The sequence below is a fragment of the Lutjanus erythropterus genome, chromosome 8 (genome assembly GCF_056507025.1).
Source record: "Lutjanus erythropterus isolate fLutEry1 chromosome 8, fLutEry1.hap2, whole genome shotgun sequence".
Classification (NCBI taxonomy): Eukaryota; Metazoa; Chordata; class Actinopteri; order Lutjaniformes; family Lutjanidae; genus Lutjanus; species Lutjanus erythropterus.
Window position 1 is genome coordinate 36,193,509 of NC_139324.1, and position 17,911 is coordinate 36,211,419.

A 17,911-nucleotide genomic window follows, 5' to 3' on the forward strand; every position below is an offset into this window, starting at 1 on the left:
GGTTGTTCGCTCTAGATCTCTCAAACATTCATACACAACATCCCTATTTGTCTACAACAAATAAAACTCACGTGGGTGTCTACTGTTCAATCACAGATTATGTGAGTTGATGTCAAATACAGGGAGTCCTGCTGTTATAACCTACCCCACCATTAGCGTGAGTTGTAACACTAACTGGGAGAGATATAACAATGACAGGGAAGTTTCTATAATTTATCAAAGAATTTTACTGAAGAATAAAACAGTTTTGAAGAAACCAAACAGATTTCTGATTGCTGAATTAATTGCTTTTCATATGTATCACTTAGTCTGTTAGCTCAATGCTAACAGAAATGTAAATTATCCCTAAAGAATACAGGTCAGCAAAACTTTTTTTTAGCTTGAGTTGGGCTTAAAACTTGCAGTGAGTTGGACATATATATATTCTACATTCTGCACAAAGAAAATGTGCAAATATCGATATTATTTGTTTAACTAATATGGGTACTGACTTTGGCCCCCAAAACTTCTTACCTAAAAATAAGTTTTTTGGTCATAAGATCTACAGTGTTAATCACAGACACACGCCACACCTCCTTTGAGCTCAAAAAGGAAAATAGGAGTGTACAATATTGATAACATCACCAAAGTTCTTTTCTGTTTGGTTAAACTGAGAGCTCTTACAACAAACCCAGGGTTACAACACTCTCTAGTCTCCCCTATAATATCAGTATAATGTCCCTCATATTTCATACATTCAGAGTATAACTGCCTAAAAATATAACTTAAGGCATAGGAACAGATTGTGAATAAAAGACGTTAAAAGGTGTGTTCAATGCCTGAACTGAAGAAAGTGCACCTTTCATCACAGAGGGGCTCTGAGCTAACTGAAGGGTACTTAACACACCACCACTGCCAAGAAGGAAAAGAAATGATTAATTTCTTTGAGGCTGAAATACAATGTATGCATGATATGAAGAGAACAGCACGGGGTGCATAAAACGACAATGACCATGGCAATAGGCACTTGAGCTGAGGATGTAATTGGCTGGATGTTGAGCCTATTCACTTCTCCCCACTCACCCAGTGACTCTGGCATGTGTGTATAACCAAGGGAACAGCCAGCGCAATGCTCCTGTAAACACATGTTTACTCTCAATCTATGTAACAGTCTGCCGCAGTAAAAGGTATACTCCAGAGGACAATTTGTGGAAAAAGCTATGACAAGCTGTAATGGGTGTCTGTAAGTGTGTGTGTGTGTGTGTGTGTGTATGTGTGTGTGTGTGTGTGTGTAGACTAGAGAGAGGGAATGAGTGTGGAGTATTCCCTCCCCTACGGGCCACACAGATGCCTATTACACACCCTCATCATCTCCCATCTGTCCCTGCAGATGCCCCTGCTGGGTAAACTGGCAACTGCTCTGCTCCCACTTTCTCCACCACTACTGTAGTAACACAACCACCAGAAAATTGACTTTCGAGTCACTTTCCATGATATATGCACTATTTAATCTATTTACTTTCACTAACACTGTTTGTTCAGTGAGGAATCGCGTGACCGTAGCACTTACCAAATGGGTTACAGTGCTGCAACACAATGCGATGTAAGATAGATATTTTATTGTTTGCTGGCAGATTCAAGCTGGTGTGCTATGATACACACAGGCGGCAGAAAATACAGGATTTGCTACCAAGTAGATTGTAGGTCAGACACATTTACAACCCTGTTTCCAAAAAAGATGGGGCATTGTATAAAACGTAAATAAAACAAAAGGCAATGATTTGCAAAAAATTTTTGACTTGTGCTCAATTCAATACAGTACAAAGACATGATATCTATATTTAATATACACTCTTTCTGAATTTGATGCCTGCAACACATTTAAAAAAGTTGGGACAGGGGCAGCAAAAGACAAACTGTCAAACTGTTTTCCACTACATGTTTGGAACATTTCACAGGTAAACAGATTAACTGGTAACAGGTGATAGTATCATGTTTGTGTATTAAAGGGGCATCCTTGAAAGGATGCATCGATGCATGGATGGGGTGAGGTTCACCACTTTGTGAAAAATTGTGGGGCAAATAGTCCAACAGTCCCAGAACAATTTTTCTGAACACAAACCTGCAGGAATTTAGGGATTTCACTATCTACAATCCATAATATCATTAAAAGATTCAGAGAATCCAGAGAAATTTCTGCACATGGGGTGCAAGGCTGAAAACTAACACTTAATGTCCTCTGACACCCAGACGGCACTGCATTAAAAACTCCAAATTCATTGTATAAAAGGTACTACAAGAGCTTGGGAACACTTAAGAAAAATGCTGTCGGTAAACACAGTTTTTCGTTGCATCTACAAATAAAAGTTTAGACTCTAACATGCAAAATAAAAGCCATATATTTACAACATCCAGAAATGCCACTGACTTCTCTGGGCCCGAGCTCATCTGAAGTAGACTGATGCAAAGTGGAAAAGTGTGCCATGGGCTGATGAGTCCACATTTCAGATTGTTTGCAGAAATCATGGATGCCGTGTCCTCCAGGATAAAGAGGAGGAGGACCATCCAGATTGTTACCAGAGCAAACTTCAAAAGCCAGCATGTGTGATGGTATGGGTTTGTGTTAGCTCTCAAGACATCTTGGGTAACTGTCACATCTGTGAAGGCCCCGTTAATGCTGAAATGTACGTACAGGTTTTGGAGCAACATATGCTGCCATCCTGACGAGGTTTTTTTAAGAGACGTCCGTGCTTATTTCAGCAAGACACATTCTGCACACGTTCCAACAGCGTGGCTTCGTAGTAGAAGAGTTCAGGTACTAGAGTGACCTGCCCGCAGTCCAGACCTGTCTCCCATTTAAAATATGTGGGACACTATGGGGCAGAAAATATGACAACAGACACCCCGGACTGTTAAGCACCTGAAGTCGTATATCAAGCAAGAATGAGACAGATTTTCACTTTCAAAACTTCAGCGATTAGTGTCCCAATCAATCCCAACTTTTTCAAAACGTGCTGCAGGCATCAAATTCAAAATGAGTGTGTATTTCCAAATGACAATAAAGTTAAATAAACTTGAAAATAAGTCAAAATGTTTTTTGTAAATCACTGCAGTCTGTTTTTATTTCCATTTTACCCAACATCTCAGCTTTTTTGGAATTTGGGTTGCACAAGAGGAGGAAAGAAGAATAGTCGATCAGTCAGAATCAGCTGATACAGACTGGATTTTGTCACTGGTTATATGTGATGTGGGCGTTCTCTATCTTCTGCTCTTTTGTTCTCTGTTAGAGACTTCTAAGATCAAATATATTTTTTTTAAATATGAGCCATACAAGAATGATATTACCTGGCTTAAATTCTTTAAGCACACTCTCAAAAGTTTTACCGACATTTAAATGAAGTCCTGACGCTCTTTAGGAAATGTCACTCAGTCCCTCCGGTTAAAAAGCAGATGGAATATCATCCAAATGCACTTCACATAAATTATCTCCATCCATGTAGCACTCTCTGCAATCACACTATTGTTCTTTCTCTCGACCAAAAGGGCCACAGGAGTATATGTGACTTGGACAGATCTGGCATGCATTTTGTCCTCATTAGCTAAAGCAGAGTATATATGTACAGAATGAACGGCACTGACCTGAGCCTGCGTGGATGTCCAGATTAGCAGTGCATGACAAGCCAGAAGTTGGGCAGGGGAGAGAAGAACAATGATATGATCATTAGTTTAGATTTTGCCTGCAGTGACAGAAATGTGTAGTTTTGCTTAAATTGGATTTAAAAATACTGCATTCTGCTCTGTGTTTCATTAATGGGGGTAAAGGATGATTAAGTACTTCATCATCTACAGTGAATCTAGCAGTCCTGGATATTTTGCCAAACTGAATGATTCATACTGCTGAGAGAATTTTAAAGTGCTGCAGTTGGCTGCAACAGCTGTGCAATGGCCAGACCTGCAGCTGAAGGCAACTCCGAGAAATTAATTTGTCTGGAGATGGTGAGAGGGAAGTCGGCGTGAATGAGCATATGCTCAGAGAGGCTGTGTGCTCTGTATCCAAACAAGGTTACTAAAAGTAACTGTTAGGTTGTTGACAAGAAACCGCTAAGACTGTCCAGATATATTTTTCACAGTAAAACAGTAAAACATTTAAATAAAATCCCCTGACCCAAGACAGCCCTAACGTTTTCTGCAAACATAGATCTTTGAACTGGACTCACAGTATGCTCGTTTGAACCAAACACTGTATGCTTCATGTAGTGACAAATAGTCACAGCAAGAACAGGCATCCTTATTCGTTCAGTCCTTAATTCATTCATGACTTTGCATATCTGAATGTGAGAAGCTCAGGATCAGGTTAAAGCCACCTCCATTTAAAGGGTAACTTTAGTATATTTCAATGTAGACAATATGTTCACAAAAAGGATAGGATAAAAGGAGACAACAGTTTTTGAAATTGGTCCAGTATTGAGGGAGAATGTTGCAGCCCCCCAGAGGAGAAACTGAGCTACAACGTAATCCGTCTGGGCAACTGCACGTCAAAGTACGTCCACTAAAAGTGCCAGGCTCAGAAGAGACTGCTACAGAAGAAGTTGTTTTACTTAAAGAGTAACATACATTTTGTTTAACCAGGAACAGTTGTTTTATTTAACAATTATTTTGATTGTTGATTATTACTCAACTTATCGTTTATTTTTTTGGTCTATAAAATGTCTGAAAATGGTGAAAAATCCAGAGATTTTCAATTTACTGTCATAAAGAAATAAAGAAGCCAGAATATAATCACATTTAAGAAGCAGAGAATCAGAATATTTGACTTTTTTTCTTTAAAAATGACTAAAACCAGTTAACTGATTATCAGAACAGTTGGTGATTAATTTAATGATCAATTCATAATCGATTAATAGTTGCAATTCTTGTTTTATTGCTGTTGCCAAACCAACCAGACTCGCTTTGCAAAACTGCTATTTTACATTGTCATCTTTGGTCAGACAGAAACAAAACAAAATGCAACATAAATGTCTTTTCACTACTCAAACAATCACCAACTATGTACGGCATGTTCTTGCGGTACATGTTTTATCTCCTCTTCTTCTCCGATGTCTGACCTCCCTCTCCCTCCCTCTTATTGGAACAGTGGAAAGATGAGGCAGGATGGTTTTGGTGGGATTTTATTTTGTTATAATGTTTCATTTAGATCAAATGAAGATGATGATAATGCCGTTAAAATTATAGTTTTGCATACGGAGTCTGAATAGTTTGGCAAAAGCAAAAAAAACGGCTGTTTCTGGTTACGCAGAAAGGTTCTTACTCTTTAAAAAAGTAAACAGACTGCATTTATATAGTGCTTTTCTAGTCTTTCAACCCCTCCAAGGGCTTTACAACACATCACATTTACCAGTTCACACACATACTGTAGGATACTTGCAGACTCGAGGGAGCCGAGGAATTTAACTGCCATATATGTGGATAAAGGTAAATCATAGAACAACTAAAACAGTTTGATAAGTTCTGAAAATTACATCATTTTACTGTAATACAGCCTCAGACACCAGGAAAAGACAACACTTTATGCCATACGTTACTGATATATTGCCAAGTCATATTTCCAGACTTATAGAAAAAAAGGTGTGCGGTGAAACTGCCATATGCTTGGCACAGGAACTGAACTGCTCCATTGTTAAATTCCCTCAGTTGCTGTATGAGATAATGGTACTGCTTTCGTCCATAAACATACATACGTGCAAAGACTTGATGAGAACCCCATGCAGACAGACAAACATAAATGCATACTGTAACTGCCTACACAATGATGCATGTGCATATATTCGAAGAAAACATACACACACACCCATACACAAAAAAAAACAAATGGACACATCAAGTGCCAACAGACCCTCCTGCAGGGGTGCCATTTTATTGTAAACAGAGAGAAAATGGGACAGAAAGCCTTAAAGAGGAGCACTCGCTTCCATAAATCTCTCTAACTGTCATTGTGTGTCTACAACTTCAAATAAACTGCCCTATTACTGTCAGCAGGCCCATGGATGAGTTAGAAAACAATGGCTCCTCTGAGATACACAGTGGGATCTATTCCCATGTGATGATGACCTCTCAAATACACTCATGAGATAAGTTGAAAATGTGCCAACATATAATGCAGCCATTAGGATGACTGCCTTTGTCAGTGAGACATCTATTTGTGTTTTTCAGAAAAGATGTGCAACACTGCTGCAAAAAAAAAAACAATCTTTGCTTCTGCTGATAAAAGCTTGTGTAGATGATGAGAAAAAAATAAGGTGAAATGCAGCCACAAAGCCTAAAACATTTTGCAAAAAATTAGTGTGATGGCTGTCCAAATAACCAACACACTGTTCCAACAAAACAACTAATGCAAAAGCTATTAATTTGGAAAACCTAAATCACAACAACAAAATTGGCAAAAAACAACATTTGTGACTTTGGGCGACAAGGGACTCTGTATGAAGGCAATAAAAAGTCTAGTCTCTAGCATGAGTCATCTGCTCTTAAGCCCAGCTGACTCAGTGATCCCTTCACAACTCCTGACGATTTAAGACCTGTGGGCTAACATTGATGAGCTCTGGAGGGGGGCTACACTGAATGGGATCAAAGCAGTCATGATATTCTACATGCAACTTGAAATATCTTAAGATTTTCCTCTGTGTAAGATGGTGCTTGTGGCTGCTTACTCTCTCACTGCGTTTGAAGCTGCTGACAGCAAACTAAAGTCTAAATGCACCACCAGGTCTGGGCTTCACCCTGTGCATAATTCTGCAAAATGCTAAAAAAAACAAAAACAAAAGTGGGTAAGGGGCTGAAGAAGGGGCAGGGCGGTGTTGCACAGGACAATCAATATAGGGGACGTGAAAGGTAAGTCGGAGATAAGGAAACACCGACCAGAGTGAGACTGAGCAGCACTCAGTGGAGCGGAAACAGCCAAAACTAAGTAGCCATGAGCAGCTGCTGCTGGATTCTCTGTGCCTGCAAACAAGTAAAGCCCGCTGGAGCTATGACAGTTGCTATAAAGTACATTCACGGCTCTTTACTAAAGTTGTTGTAGGTTACCTGTGTTGCAGCATTGACGTATACAAAGTGAGCAACATGAGAGCATCCTTAAAGCGAAATCAATACGTCTCAATCGCCCCCTGGTGGCTGGCTGCAGTATATGTTATAAACCCTGCCTCCCCAGTGTTAATAGACAGGACATGGGCCAAACTAATAGCATCAAATAAATTTTTCCCAAAGATGGTTTCTGTTATTTTAGGTGGATCTTATCATGCTGATGTTTGTCCAAGTGGTAATTTTTCTCATCAGTTTGGTTTTAATTAGTTATTTGAGTCCGCCGGCTGTGTCAGCGGGAACTCGACAGCTTTGGTCCAGTGCTGATCCTCACTGTGCAGACTCTCCCTCTAAATTACATCACTAGGACAAGATGTGCCAAATCCGGGATATTTCGGCTTCAGGTTTGTGCAGCAGGAGAAAGTGGAGCCATCTTTATTTATGTCGATGTGCTGTTGTTTACCGGTTCAGAAGGGCTGAGAGGCTCTGTGTCTGTGGAGGAGTGTCATTACATAGCCATAGCCCTACTTTTTATTATTTACCATCAATCGAGAGGAGGAATGCTCTCTGGTGGTGCTTCATAGCCATCAAAAGCACAAGCCAAAATTTTAAATAAATATAAATATAGTAATAAAATAGCCTAAGCTCCTGTGAACGATGAGTCTGGATCAGCAAACATCTGAAAGTAAGCACAGTTTCACAGATGCTCACTGAAGAGCAGGTGATGGGGGAGGTGGGCAGTCCAACTGTGACTCTGATTAGGTAGCAGAGTCAGGAGACACTGATTGTTTCGCCAAACAGTTGTGTGGGCGGATAGCAACGGTTCTTTGGGGATAAAAGCAAAATTAAATTCCAAACCAGCAGTGGCCAGTCGCTATGCATATTTATAACACTACAGAATTCGAATAATTTAGACCAAAATGTCAAGATTTGGGCTTGAATCAATCAACAACACTACTAAATACCCACATACATTGGCTTTCAGCTGAAAACAAAAGTGTTTTGGGGGTTTAGTTGCTCTCTAAATTCACATAATATCCTTGTAGCTTCGTATCACCAATTAAAACTGCATATTTTTGTGATTTCATTGGCTATACCAAGAGTCAGCAGCACAATCTGCTCCAGTTGGCTCAGTCTTTATACAACAGAAGAAGTGCAGGCACTTTCTTTCCATGTGGACTCTATTGTAGGCTACGGACAAGACATGGAAGCTCCTATTGGGTCAAGTGAGGCATCAATCAAAAAGGTCAGCTGCCATTTTGATACCAAGATATAGCTAATGCAGAATATGTTGTACTATTGTACTGTAGGATTGTATTAAACTGTGTGTTGTTTCTCAATTATATAACAGACGTTGTGAACTTGCATTAATCAATCAAAGATAATTTTTCCATTTTCCATCGGTTTCATACGAACACCTACACATGGCCTCAAGGGACACGACTCTGACTGCTCTAAAATTGATTTCAATCTTTGACAGCTGAGTTAGTTTACATTATCATTATCATACTCTCTCCCTCCTACTGTCTTCCAATTAGGATTCTCACTATGTCAATGAACCAAAGGCCTCACAAGATTTATGTCCGACATCATCCTCGGACCCACAGCTGTGTTGGCTCGTCTGCAGGGCAATGACGTGACTTTCCATAATTACACATATTACTTGACCATCAAGCTCAACTTCCAGCTCTGGAATAATCTTCTTTTCTCATTTACTTTGTAATCTATTACCAGGAGACAGCTCAACAAGACAGGAATGCATTAGCGGGGACATTTCACAAGCACTTAACCCTGCGCCAGCTTTTAATGAAAGCTTTTTTCAAAGATCTTTTTCACATATAAGTGCTTGGACAAATATTTGGAAATAGGCTCCATGATCATACAAGAGCCAATCCCTCTCTTTCACAGTTCAAATAAGCACTGTATATGAGCAGGTTGCACATCAAGGAAAAAACACTTAAACACTGCTAAAGTCACTACAACACCTTGAGGCCCATCTGTGCCCTTTTATCTGAGGTTTCTTCCTGTTAATTGTTAATTTCACTGTTTGCCTCTTTGTCTAGTATTGTTATCTCCAACAGGTGTAAGCCCGGTGGGGATCATGTGATCGCTTGCATGTGTGTGCGTGTGCATGACTAATGGAGGTTTTCTGCAGCTATTCTCACATGCTACTGGACCAATCAGACTATTTTCTGTGCACATCCATGACTGTATGCTAAAGGACCTCTGTGGTTCACATTTTTTGAAAAACCTTTTATGCCTCCATACTGGTGACAGCCAAGGCCACAGGACTCATCTTTTTGCATCATCTCTTTCTTGTAAATACAATATCTCAAGAACACCTTTTAGGAATTTCTTCAAGCTTGGTACAAATGACCACTTGAAGGATGAAAGGATTAAATTTTGGTGGACGTCACTGTGACCCCATGTCCGTCCCATTCTTGCGAACGTGACATCTGAAGAACACCTTGAGGAAATTTCATCAAACTTGGCACAAATGACCACTTGGACTCAAAGACGAACTGATGAAATGTTGGTGGATAAAGGTTAAAGGTCACTGTGCTCTGACGTCCATCCCAGTCTCTTGAATGCAATATCTGAGGAATACTTGGAGGGAATTTCTTCCAATTTGGTGCAAAATGACCACTTCGACTCAAGGAAGAAGTGATTTGATTTTAGTGGTCAAAGATCACAGGTTAAGGTCACTGTGACCTCACAAAAACGTTTTTGGCCACAACTCAAGAATTAACACAAATGGAACTAGCACTTGGACTCAAGGATGAAGTGATTCAGTTTTGTTGGTCAAAGGTCAAAATCATTCTGACCTCATGTCCGTCCCCTTCTTGTGAACGTACCATCTGAAGAACGCCTCGGGGGAATTTAGTCATATTTGGCACAACTGTTCACTTGGACTCAAGGATGAACAGATTAAACTTTGGTGGTTAAAAGGTCACTGGAATCTCAGGTCCATCACACTTTTGTGAATGCAATATCTCTTGGGGCTTTGCGGGAGTTTCTTCAAATTTCCGTACAATGGCCCGCTTGTAATCAAGGATAAACTGATTAGATTTTGGTAGTTGAAGATCAAATGTCACAGTGACCTCACAAAACAAGTTTTTAGCCATAATTCATTCACTAATTATGACAGTTTCACACAAATGCCTAGCAGTGCTGGACAGTGTCTACTTACATGTCAGCAGTTACATGTAATTACAAAATGAATGTTACTGTAATTCATTACAGTTACAATAAAAAATATCTAGTTAAATTAGTTACTAATCAAAATGGCATTAGTTACAAAATGTTGGTTTGCACTCAACTGTGTGTGTGCCTCTAGTTCTAATAAGAAACATGTTTTTAAATAGAAATTGGGTACCAGACTGAAAGATAAAGAGGAAATGAATTGCTAGATGTTAATACACTGTAAAATAGAATGACTATGCAGTCAAATTCAAATAAATAAATAAAGGGTTTTTTATCGAACTAATGCAGACACAAGCTTGGTGGTTGCAATTAGGTTTTAGTAGATTACAAGGCTGACAGCAAATGTGCAGCAATTGTGTCTTTACAAATATCATCCCAGTTATAAAATGAAGAGCATGTATTTAATATTCACCCAGCCACTTAGTACAATTTGCTTTTCTAATTACCGATAGAAGCTGTGATTAACCTTTATATCTCAAGTAAATGCTAAGGGCCATCTGAGTGGCTGGAAGCTTTCAGCAAAGATATCGAGGCTTCAAAATGTAGCCTTTCTTGGTGGTAGCACTTCAGACTGCCTTAACAATATGCATGGTTTATAATGCAAGGAGACACCTCGCCTTTTGGGCTGGCGCTACAGGGAGAGAATAACACATGCCCAAGCACTGCTCTACCTTAATTACACTTCATTGGCCTCAGGAAACTCCATCAGCCGCTGGTTCCAAAAGTCTTTCGTTCTAATGAAGGGCAGAAATCAGTTTAGCACCTGGGTGCACTGTGCTAAAAACAAGAAATCTGATCTTTTATCTTTTCTCTGATATTGTGTAGACTCAACCCACTGTGCTAGAAATTATGTTTGTATATTACTAAATCATTTTCTTAATTACATTGTGGTAATAACAACTCCTGCCTGGATTATGTTCACAGACATTTGCTTCAAACATTATGTTTATATAATGCGCTGATTTTAGTAACACAGTCCAGGATCATGCCCTGACTCCTGCATAATTTTGGGCAGGTTTTGGCAGCAAAAGCACTTTGGTTAAAGGTTAGGGTCATTTTAGGAGAAAATTAATGAATACATTTTAAGTCACTGCAGACCAGTCACTAAGACTGGACAGTGTATTTCATGATCACTTAGTCTGGCAGAAAATAAATCAAATACACTGTCAGTAAACATTTTACCGATCAATATCAATATTTTTTAACAACATAATGACTGAGTTGAGGCGTGCTACTGTCACGTTGATTTTTTGGTGTAACCCATAATTTCCAATGCTTCTGAAAAGCTGCTCGTGGATGCTGCATCCCTGCAGAGCACGGATCAGAACCGTTGTGCAGGTGGAATCAACCGGTAAGGTGATCCTAAAACTCAGTCTGAGCTGTCTTTAGCTATTCTTTTACTTGTCTTGACATTCTGATAAAATTAAACATGTTCTGCAAGTCTTGGCTCATACCAATAGTGAAGTTCAGAGCAGACAGAAATCTTTAATCAGTTCATAACTATAAATATGTATTCAGTGTTTTGATGGCTTCCTTGCTTTTAGATTATGTGATTTAATTGTACAAATTAATGGGCCGGGCGGCACGGTGGTGCAGTGGTTAGCACTGCCGCCTCACAGCAAGAAGGTCCTTAGTTCGATCCCCCAGCTCTCCGGCTGTGCGGAGTTTGCATGTTCTCCCCGTGTCTGCGTGGGTTCTCTCCGGGTTCTCCGGCTTCCTCCCACAGTCCAAAGACATGCATGTTAGGTTAACTGATGACTCTAAATTGCCCGTAGGTGTGAATGTGAGTGTGATGAACTGGTGACTTGTCCAGGGTGAACCCCGCCTCTCTCCCAATGTCAGCTGGGATAGACTCCAGCAGCCCGCGACCCTTACAGAATAAGCGGTTACAGAAAATGAATGAATGAATTAATTAATGGGCCTCGCAAGAGCGAGGACAAGACCAAAATAATCAAGTTGTAGTCTTGTACTCTTGTAAATAGCGACCCTGCAAATTGTCTTTAGATGTTTGAGGGTGTCAGAGTGAAGTCTATTCAAATTTCTTCTATTGTATGATAGGGATTAGTTGTATAAAAAACTTCATTCCTCAAAAACAAGGCTCAGTCTGCACTGTTGTTGGCTATTGACAAAGGGACAGAATGCAAATGGATGAAAGAGACAGAGAACATTTTATTACGATGAAATTTGTTGTGGACATTAATGGTTCCAAGAGGATGCATTGTAATTTCTTCGGGAACCCCCGACTTCACCCACGCTCCAGCCTGCGATTCAGATGCAGTTGACGAGAAGAATGAAATCCATTGAGAATTTACTTCAAAGACTAATGAAACTGTATCAGAGGACCAGGTCAATTATAACGTAGGGTAAATTAAAAAGCAGCTACAGTACAGTAAAAGCAGTGAAGACACAGTAATAGGGAGTAATATACATAATAAAAGAAGCATTATAGAGTAATAAATACAAAAGTAGAACATATACAAGTTAAAGATTAAAATGATGACGTGGTTCAACAGAGTCTCACTCATTTTACTGTAAAAACCTCAAAACTCTTAGTGAGCTGGAAAAAACTGCAGTTTAAATCACCTGGATTTCGTACTTCAGGTTTATTGTGGTCCACTGCAGGTAATGGTGGTTGTAGAGCCACAAAACAGCAGGAAGGAGGTGGCTCTTTCATATACTTATAGGTGGAGCATCTGACCCCGAAGGAGCTGCCAGAAGCACTTATGGTCCTTCACAGTATGTGAAAGGTGTAATAGAAAGTTTTGTCATCACTCTTTCAACCCCACGTACTCGAGGGAAGACAGCCAGCCTCCCTCATTAATGTTTTTCTCTTTTTGTCTGTAGTCAAGATGCCGCTGTCCCAGCTGACCACAGCACAGCAGATAACTAATGTCACCACACATTTAGGGCTGCCTTGCATACCGCTTTGGTCTCCTCAACAAGTAGGGCAACACAGGCCCTTCTTGTGCACAGCATACCTATCCATGTTGCCAATCTAGGCCACTTGTTTTTTTGAGGAAACATTATGCTATTTGTAAGAGTGAATAACATGTAGGCCTGTGTGCAGGGTTTTTGAGGGAGTTTTATGCCCCCCCAACATAAAAGATGGAGGCTGCAACCCCCCAATCCTGAGGCAAAGCAAGAAAAAATGCAGATTTAAAACTGCCACTGACAACTATAATTGTAATTCTTAATATTTAAAGTTAGAGTCGGAGTAGGATTTGTCATAGCTGTTACCTTAAAAAAGTGCATTTCCTGGGATAGTGAGCTTCTACACCCAGGACAGAAAATGTCTAATTTTGGGAAAAATATTAATCCCTGCTCCTCACGACATCACACCATCATACATTACATAGGCCAACATTTTTGCCCCCACCAAAATCAACAAAGAGAATACAAAAAGAAAAAGAAGACAAGCATGTTGTTCTCCTTGAAGAATATGGAAGGCACAAACACATAATCTAGAGTAATTTTAACCAGGAACCATAAAAAATATGCATAAACAGAAGATGTGTCAAACAGAAACTGACAAAATCAAGGTGAGAACTCTTGTGAAATGAACTAATGAAGGAATATGAATATATTACTCTGACAGCAAGAAAGAAAATAGCTAAACTTTGAAGGTTATTTAACTTTTAAGAGACTGTTATGGCTCCCTTAAAATGTTATGAGGAAAATGGTTGCTTAGGACCTTCTAACAACGCAGACAGAAAACTAAACTAAGGGTTTTCCCTGACGGCATCCTCAGAAAGTCCTGATACTGATTTTCTGCAACTTATTTTTTCCTAAGGCATCTTTGGATGGACATTTAAGGGAAACCACTGTGGTTTTATGGAATCAGACACAGATGAAGACAGAGAATTGTAAAGGAGACAGGACTCCAGACCATCCTCATGATAGTGACCACTTCATTCACCCTGATGCATGGATAGTGGGAAAGCAGCAGGAGATACATAGCTGTGCTCACCATGCAGGGGTCTATGATGAGCCTCTCCAGACTCTTCATAAGCTTAATACTTAATACCATGTAGCCTTTCCTTAATAACGTACCACCAACAGTCAAGGGAAATCTAGTGAACTGAAGAGAATAGATCCGCCTGACATGCAGCTTAATGCTGAGCCACTTCCGTTTTGCAGTAGATAATTCATTAACTTATTCAAATTACGAGCTCAAGAGTTTTGGCTCGGAGGAGACAAACTCTCCTCTATGTAAAGCAGCACTGATAAACAGCAGATGGCCATGAGTTCATTGAGTGTGATCATAGTCCAACAGCTAATCCAGAGAAGTTTAACAAGAGCTCAGCTGTTGATTCCTAATTTATGGTATATGAACAGAAACGCAAGCTGTCTCAAAGCTCAAGGTTTCTTTAATGATGATGCTGGTGTGTGGACAAAATATGAATATGATGGCCTAAAAATCATGTTTGTTTTTTTTGCTTTGAAGCCAATTAAATAAGCAATAGGTCAGGATTAAGGATTAAGGGTTTAAAGCAAATATATATAATTCAAGGGTTTTATGTAGAACACACCCATGGGGTTCAACCAAGAACCGTTTATATTCTGTAGGTCTAATCTAGAACTCACCCTGGGTATTCTACAGAGAACCCTTTTTATGTCATATCACGGTATAAAAAATGCTTGACAAACTAAGTTAAAGAGGATTTCAACAATACTTGAAGAACATGCAAAGAACACTTGACAAACCCTTTCTTCAAAAAAGTGTTCTTCAGAAAGCAAATGGTTCTGGGTAAAACCTTAGCCCTTCAGGAAGAACCCTTTTGGAACCCTTATTTCTAAGAGTACCAGCAGGCACCATGACGTATGAAGGAATAAAAACCCTTCAGTACATTAGTGCCTATAATGAACAGTATTTGACTCTTTTCTCGTCTCTTCTAAAGAGGCACAGCAGAAAAGCTAAGAGTGCTCTGATAAAAACAGCCAGCAGCATCGTCGGTCTCACTGCTTTCTGACATTTGCCAAGAAGACAAACACCCAGCTGAACAGAGCCAAGACATCCGGTGATGATATGTGAGCAAGCACCAAATGCTTAATTTGGTGAAGTAAAGCAGCGAGCTTGGGAACTCACAACGGTGATACAAACGGTGAATAAAACCATTTGTAAGACTCGCAATGATCCCGAGCCTAAAACAGCACGGGCAGAAAAACATCGACTTCTGCTGTGAAGTGTGTGTTTTCGGGTGACCAGCAACGACAAATATTAGACTGGTCATTGCTCTGAGTCACACAATGCTGTCAGCAGCAGTGAGTGTCGAGCACACACATGACAATTTCCTCCCTGAAGTGGCACGGTCAAACTTTTGGCATAAAAGCTTACTGATTAAAGGCTATTTGGAGCATCAGGCACTACGTCAAGAACAAGAGTGAGGCAGCTTCAATAGTTTCCAAAAAGTGTGTTGCATATGCATTGTAGATAGCATCATACAGTAAGTCAGTTCTTGCCAGTAGTGCTATTTAACCATCTGGATAGTTTTGGTGTGAGTTGCAGAGTTTTCAAGATATAAGCCATATAGATGTCCGCCTTCTCTTCAATATAATGGAACTAGATGGCTACTAGATGGTTCCTGTTCCATCTGGAACCCTTTCAATGGGGTTCTTGCACAACACAGCATAAAAGGGTATACCTAAAACCAGCTGTGAAAGTTTCTACCCAGAACCCCCAATATGAGGTTGTACAACCCTTCCATCCTGTAATGGTTCCACCCAGAGCCATCTCAGGGGGTTCTATCTAGAACTTTTCCACCTTCTTAGGGTGCCAACAAGAACTCATGCAGGGGGTTCTACCAAAAACCTACTAGCTTCTAGTCTTTTTTCCACTAAAATAGCTCTTGTTCTTCAACCAGGTTTGTTCAAGATTCTCAGAACACTGATGCTATTGAAAGAACCAGTCCACGTTTCCACTTTAAAGTGGAACCATTGCAATCAAGGATGTCATCATAATGCCAACAACCTGGAGAATATGACATACATACATTGTTTTCCAGGAAAAACCTGGTATTTTTTCTTTTCTGAACCAATTTATTTTTCTTGGAAATACTCAAAGTGGTTCAAAATAAAGTGCTTGAACCATGACAGGACCAGTTCCATGTTCGTTGAAAAGGCCTACATGAGAGGTTCAATGGAGAACCCGTTTTTGGTGTAATGGTTCCACCCAGAACTCTCTCTGAGGTTTCATCTAGAACCCATCCAGGAGGTTCTACCAAAAACCCTTTCATATTCCAACGGTTTCACCTAGAACCTGCCCAGGTGATCTAAAAATTGTTAGGGTTAGGGTTTGACTTATAACTGTCTTGTCTTCTGAGGGGTCATAATTATTAAGTACTGATAAGTAGCTGAACTCTACTGAACTCTACTGTAGCTCTGACTCTTATGAGGACTATTTAGCAGAAATATATTTATGACCAAGAGGTCGCATAAAGGCACCACAATGCCTATTAAAAGCATTATAAAAACCTTGTAAAAAAGGTCGTCTAATTAAAGCAGATATGTGTGGCATTCACAACACAAAAGCCTTCAGTTTGAACAGACATCATACTCAATAAACCTTGTTTCATTTCTCCACTGATCTGCAGTTGCAACACATCAAGAAAAACACATGGATTGATTTTGTTGTATTCCATAAATAGGATAGTGTATTTCTATGGAAATGAGGATCTTACATTGACAGCATAGGGTCATATTCTGAGGCAAGAAATTCATATAACGTACAACCGGCTATTTGCGCCACACAACCCCAATTAGCAAAATAAACAGGACAGCGTGTGAAAACGACTATTCTACCAATACAGCACAGGCTTACAAGATCATTAGAGAAATTGTGAGTGTGTTCAAGCTGCTGGTATTGTAAATTGTCCAATTATGTACAGTGAGAAGGTCATTCAGGGTGATTCAACACAGCACTCCAGCATGTCAGGGGTTATTTCACAATAATGACCTGCTCACTGGACATTATCTGATTTCATATTATTACATGGCCAAACTAATTAATAATTTTAAACAATTTTATACATTAAAAAATGATTTTAATGCTCCTCCAGAGTCTATGTTCATAGCAACAGTATATTGTATTTCACAAGGTCACGTAATAAATATCAAGATCAACACAGAATGTAAAACCTGCAAGAACAAACTATTAGAAACAAACAAAAAACAAAACAGCACACTGTAATGATCTGCTGTAAGTTTACTGTGATTTTCCAATAGTATCTCTCAGTATTTCATAATTCAGCCTTTTCATGCTTTACATGTAAATTAAGAGTTAAAGCAGCTGTTTAACCATAACAGTAGATAACTGAAATTTATCAGCATAATGCAGCTCTCAGCCTTTTCAAGTCCTGTCACAATCCATCAACACTGTACTGATGATTGTAGGCTAAAGTTTCTGTTATGATACCAAAGATTTTTAATTAATCAAACTGCTCATTTTTCAGTACCACAATATGACTGTCTATTCCTGAATGTGACGTTGGACAGCACAGCGTCGGTGTGTCATCATCCTAACAAGAGCAGTCCATGTGGAGCTCAACGAAGTGAAATTTGGGAGCGTTCAGTATTGTTTTGTCTGCATGATCATTAAGCTGTTGACATTTCAAGTTTCATTAGGTCTGTTTCATTAAGTCAAGTCCCTAATGTT

General features: G+C 39.6%; 1 protein-coding gene across 1 annotated transcript in view; it reads right to left on the reverse strand.

Moving 5' to 3' along the window:
- Window positions 1-17,911, reverse strand: part of thsd7ba (thrombospondin, type I, domain containing 7Ba) — a 323,272-nt gene that overhangs the window by 36,783 nt on the left and 268,578 nt on the right. The window lies entirely within an intron of this gene.